This window comes from Xenopus tropicalis, chromosome 1 (assembly GCF_000004195.4).
Source record: "Xenopus tropicalis strain Nigerian chromosome 1, UCB_Xtro_10.0, whole genome shotgun sequence".
NCBI lineage: Eukaryota > Metazoa > Chordata > Amphibia > Anura > Pipidae > Xenopus > Xenopus tropicalis.
This window is the reverse complement of record NC_030677.2, coordinates 12,283,818-12,290,414: the sequence shown is the minus strand read 5'-3', so window position 1 is coordinate 12,290,414 and position 6,597 is coordinate 12,283,818.

Here is a 6,597-nt window from a genome sequence, read left to right as displayed (position 1 = left end):
CCGTCCCTCCTCTTAAAATATAATTGTGCATACCATATATCCGTATACCTCATGTATTAATGTATATATATACAAGAAAAATAAACATGAAATAGACAAACAATGAAATATATTTTTCCATCAATACAATAACTGTGAGCAGAGGGGGGATATGAAGAAGGGGGTTTCTGCATTAAAAGGGTTGTTCGCCTTGGAGTTAGCTTTTAGTATGATGTAGAGAGTAATATTCTGAGATAAATTGCAACTGGTCTTCATTTTTTATTATGTGTAGTTTTTTTCATTATTTCAGTTTTTGTTCAGCAGCTTTCCAGCTTGGAGTTTCAGTAGCTATTTGGTTGGTAGAGTCCAAATTACCTTAGCAACCAGGGTGTGGTTTGAATGAAAGACTGGTATATGAATAGTAGAAGGGATGAATAGGAAAATAAGTCATAGAAAGTATCAATAACAATAAAACTGGAGCCTCACAGAGCGATAGGTTTTTGGCTCAGGGGTCAGTGACCCCCATTTGAAAGCTTCTGTTGGAAGAAGATGACAATTCAGAAACTATGAAAAACAAATAATGAAGACTAATTGTAAAGTTTCTTAGAATGGTCCTTTCTATAACATACTAATAGTACCACAGTAAAGCACGACATTCCCTTACCTCCCAACTGTCCAGATTTTTGCCGGACAGTCAGCCTGCAGTCCCAGATTCTTACTGAAGAGTCCCTCATTTCCCTTTGATCTTCTGCACTGAACGGCAAAAAAGATACAAAGTTTCTAAAACTTAATTAAATAAGTAGCTTTTGGCAGAGCCCAGAATACTCCCTGCACTGAGATACAAGTGTAACTAATAAAGATACAAGTGGAACTGAGACTTGCAGCTTAAAGGGCAATTTCACCTTCATTAGCAAAACTGCACATAATACAAGAGCCCAAAACTCCCAGAAATGTGTTCAAACTGTATAAACCTGCCAAATTTGGTAAAATGGGAGTGGTATTTAGGGGGTGTGGTCAAAACTTTCACCGTGCTACATGCAGCATTTTTTTTTGTTGCTCATTGCATTTTTCTATTGTTGGGAGGAATGCATTCCACATTGCAGTACAGGTATAGGACCCATTATCCAGAATGCTCGGGACCAAGGGTATTCTGGATAAGGGGTCTTTCCGTAATTTGGATCTTCATACCTTAAGTCTACTGAAAAACCGATAAAACATTAATAAATAAACCCAATAGGGCTGTTCTGCCCCCAATAAGGGGTAATTATATCTTAGTTGGGATCAAGTACAGGTACTGTTTTATTATTACAGAGAAAAGGGAATCATTTAACCATGAAATAAACCCAATAGGGCTGTTCTGCCCCCAATAAGGGGTAATTATATCTTAGTTGGGATCAAGTACAGGTACTGTTTTATTATTACAGAGAAAAGGGAATCATTTAACCATTAAATAAACCCAATAGGGCTGTTCTGCCCCCAATAAGGGGTAATTATATCTTAGTTGGGATCAAGTACAGGTACTGTTTTATTATTACAGAGAAAAGGGAATCATTTAACCATTAAATAAACCCAATAGGGCTGTTCTGCCCCCAATAAGGGGTAATTATATCTTAGTTGGGATCAAGTACAGGTACTGTTTTATTATTACAGAGAAAGGGGAATCATTTAACCATTAAATAAACCCAATAGGGCTGTTCTGCCCCAATAAGGGGTAATTATATCTTAGTTGGGATCAAGTACAGGTACTGTTTTATTATTACAGAGAAAAGGGAATCATTTAACCATTAAATAAACCCAATAGGGCTGTTCTGCCCCCAATAAGGGGTAATTATATCTTAGTTGGGATCAAGTACAGGTACTGTTTTATTATTACAGAGAAAAGGGAATCATTTAACCATGAAATAAACCCAATAGGGCTGTTCTGCCCCCAATAAGGGGTAATTATATCAAGTACAGGTATCAAGTACAGATACTGTTATTATTACAGAGAAAAAGGAAATCAATTTTAAAAATCTGAATTACTTGATTAAAATGGAGTCTATGGGAGACAGGCTTTCCGTAATTCTGAGCTTTCTGGATAATGGGTTTCTGGATAAGCGGTCCGATACTTGTATTAAAATAAAAAGAGGTTTATATGGTTGCCTATGCTTGTAAAGCTGTTATGCAGAGGAGCTGTGTCTTTTCAATTGCTGCTGAACTACAACTCCCATCATGCTTTGGGTTAGAGTAAGGGCGGAGTCAGCTCTCACAAAGGCTGCAACTATATTCAGAGACATTGCTTCTGGCTATTGGGTCAACAGCTGCTCCTTTTAAAGGGGTTGGTCACCTTTGAGTTAAATTTTAGCATGATGCAGAGAGTAATATTCTGAGAAAGTTTGCAATTGGTCTTCATTTTTTATTATTTGTAGTTTATAAATTAATTTTGGAGTTTCAGCAGCTACCTGGTTGCTAAGGTCCAAATCACCTTAGCAACCAGGGAGTGGTATGTTTCTCCACCTGGTGGAAATGTATTATTTCTCATGGTTCAAGAGCTCTCGGTTATAAATAAATCGTGGAAATGTTCCCACCAGTTGATAATGTTGTCACAGTCACTAAAAATGCTTTCTTGGAAATCACATGGTTTTGGTGAATGAAATTTCCATTTCAGGGTTGAGAAATAATACACTTCTCTTTTCCAGAAATAAAAACATGTACAAACTGGCAGTTCCTATTATATACAGGGTTCAGCAACTGGCTAACACCAGTACAGTTTGTAACAATGGAAAGTTGGACTGTCAGCTCTTTGACTCTTTGATATACTACAGGTATGGAACCTGTTATCCAGAATGATAAGGGATCTTTCTGTAATTTAGATATATAACTTAAATCTGCTAAAATTCATTTAAATATTGAATAAACCCAATAGGACTGTTCTGCCCCAATAAGGGGTAATTATATCTTAGTTGGGATCAAGTACAGGTACTGTTTTATTATTACAGAGAAAAGGGAATCATTTAACCATTAAATAAACCCAATAGGGCTGTTCTGCCCCAATAAGGGGTAATTATATCTTAGTTGGGATCAAGTACAGGTACTGTTTTATTATTACAGAGAAAAGGGAATCATTTAACCATGAAATGAACCCAATAGGGCTGTTCTGCCCCCAATAAGGGGTAATTATATCTTAGTTGGGATCAAGTACAGGTACTGTTTTATTATTACAGAGAAAAGGGAATCATTTAACCATGAAATAAACCCAATAGGACTGTTCTGCCCCCAATAAGGGGTAATTATATCTTAGTTGGGATCAAGTACAGGTACTGTTTTATTATTACAGAGAAAAGGGAATAATTTAACCATTAAATAAACCCAATAGGACTGTTCTGCCCCAATAAGGGGTAATTATATCTTAGTTGGGATCAAGTACAGGTACTGTTTTATTATTACAGAGAAAAGGGAATCATTTAACCATTAAATAAACCCAATAGGGCTGTTCTGCCCCCAATAAGGGGTAATTATATCTTAGTTGGGATCAAGTACAGGTACTGTTTTATTATTACAGAGAAAAGGGAATCATTTAACCATTAAATAAACCCAATAGGGCTGTTCTGCCCCCAATAAGGGGTAATTATATCTTAGTTGGGATCAAGTACAGGTACTGTTTTATTATTACTGAGCAAATTGTATAGTTCAGTGCTAAAAATGGTGGATTTTACTATTTTCTCTAGACTTCCAGCAAGACATTGAAGTCTTTCTTTGTCTGAAAAATGTTTTTAAAAAAAATATCCGTTGATCTTAGGGTACGGATTCCTGTCCATACTGTCTGTTATAAGGTAGGCAGCGCCGGATTTGTGTTCCGTGCGCCCCTAGGCCGCCCCCCCTTACTTCCCTGAGTGCGCATGCACGAAGAACCCGCCCCCTCCCGCGCGGCAGCGAGTGCGCATGCGCAAACAGTAAGGTCCCCGTTGCTCCGTATGGGGGCAAAATTAAAAAATTCCGTTGCGGCGGGGCGGCACGCCGCCCCTAAATTTCTGCCGCCCTAGGCCCGGGCCTTTGTGGCCTCTCCACAAATCCGGGCCTGAAGGTAGGTATTAAGAATAGGGAACACTGGGTAACCAGTGTGCCTCATTTGCCCATCTGAATTATAAGAATATCAAGAATATAGCACTGCTGGGCACTGGCAGAGCTGTATGTATGGGTGGATGTGCATGTCTTTGGGTGCAAATACCTACAGTATGGTGCAAAAGTACTGGGAAGGATATAACATACAAAAACATGGCGGTTTGTGACTGTTATTATTTTTTTTTTTACATTGCATTCTGCCCTGCACTTTGTAAACAACCCTTTATATCTTGTCACATTCCCATTGGATATTTGTGCTAAAAACACATGCAAAGCTTTGCATGCCTTTGTATTATTTATTTGTAAAATCTTATACAACAGTTAGCAGCAGGTCATACTGGCAATCTGTGGATACTGGCAAATGCCAGAGGGGCTGCTGTAAGACGCCACAGACAGTAACTATTTAGTAGTCTGGTGGGGGGCTGTTTGGGCCTTTGTGACCTAGAATTGCTAGGGCCTACTTTGAATCCCAGTACAGGCCTGGTAGTATGACCCCCTAACTGTACAAGGACCCCCAGAAAAACCACATATTTTTGGAAACCACATACTGTATAGAGGATAGGCTGTCAGGGCTGTATTTACCACTTAGGCACTCAAGGGCCCATGCCAAGTGTGGCAGCTTTAGGGGGGCAGGCCTCAGGTGCCTATATGGAAAATAAAAAAGCACACAAAGAATAAATATATCCCCCCCAACCCACTTCCAGATGCTTGGGGCTAAATTGTGAGGCAGAGCTGAGGGGGCAAAGGGGTCACCTGGCTCTTTTGCAATTGGCACACACAACAATTGCTGAGGGATAGGGGCGTGCTGAGATCCGGTGCCTAGGGTAGCACTGGGCCTAAATGCAGCCTTCTAGTTTGTATGTACATTACCGTCCGGAGGTATAGTATTTTATGCATACAGAGGATATGGTGTGTGTATATCCATTTTTGCCATGGGTGAGGGCTATTAGACAAGATGTGAGAAATGTATACACAGTGCTGGGGAGGGATATTAAACAGATAGAAGTTGAGGGTATGTATATAAATTACTGCCCTGTGTGAGGGCTATTAGACATATAGTGAGGATGGGGTGTGTGTAAACATATCCCTACTGGTGAAGGGATATTAAATAGATGGGGTGTATTTATACACATTACTGTCCTGGGAAAGGGATATTAGACATATAGAGAGGATGGGGTGTAGGTATACTCAGTACTGGGGGAGGGATATTAATATTTATATATTAGACATATAGAGAGGATGGGGTGTAGGTATACTCAGTACTGGGGGAGGGATATTAATATTTATATATTAGACATATAAAGAGGATGGGGTGTATGTATACTCAGTACTGGGGGAGGGATATTAATATTTATATATTAGACATAGAGAGGATGGGGTGTATGTATACTCAGTACTGAGGGAGGGATATTAATATTTATATATTAGATATGTAGAGAGGATGGGGTGAATGTATACTCAGTACTGGGGGAGGGATATTAATATTTATATATTAGACATATAGAGAGGATGGGGTGTATGTATACTCAGTACTGGGGGAGGGATATTAATATTTATATATTAGACATATAGAGAGGATGGGGTGTATGTATACTCAGTACTGAAGGAGGGATATTAATATTTATATATTAGACATATAGAGAGGATGGGGTGTATGTATACTCAGTACTGGGGGAGGGATATTAATATTTATATATTAGACATATAGAGAGGATGGGGTGTATGTATACTCAGTACTGAGGGAGGGATATTAATATTTATATATTAGACATATAGAGAGGATGGGGTGTATGTATACTCAGTACTGGGGGAGGGATATTAATATTTATATATTAGACATATAGAGAGGATGGGGTGTATGTATACTCAGTACTGGGGGAGGGATATTAATATTTATATATTAGACATATAGAGAGGATGGGGTGTATGTATACTCAGTACTGAGGGAGGGATATTAATATTTATATATTAGACATATAGAGAGGATGGGGTGTATGTATACTCAGTACTGGGGGAGGGATATTAATATTTATATATTAGACATATAGAGAGGATGGGGTGTATGTATACTCAGTACTGGGGGAGGGATATTAATATTTATATATTAGACATATAGAGAGGATGGGGTGTATGTATACTCAGTACTGGGGGAGGGATATTAATATTTATATATTAGACATATAGAGAGGATGGGGTGTAGGTATACTCAGTACTGAAGGAGGGATATTAATATTTATATATTAGATATATAGAGAGGATGGGGTGTATGCATACTCAGTACTGGGGGAGGGATATTAATATTTATATATTAGATATATAGAGAGGATGGGGTGTATGTATACTCAGTACTGGGGGAGGGATATTAATATTTATATATTAGACATATAGAGAGGATGGGGTGTAGGTATACTCAGTACTGGGGGAGGGATATTAATATTTATATATTAGATATATAGAGAGGATGGGGTGTATGTATACTCAGTACTGGGGGAGGGATATTAATATTTATATATTAGA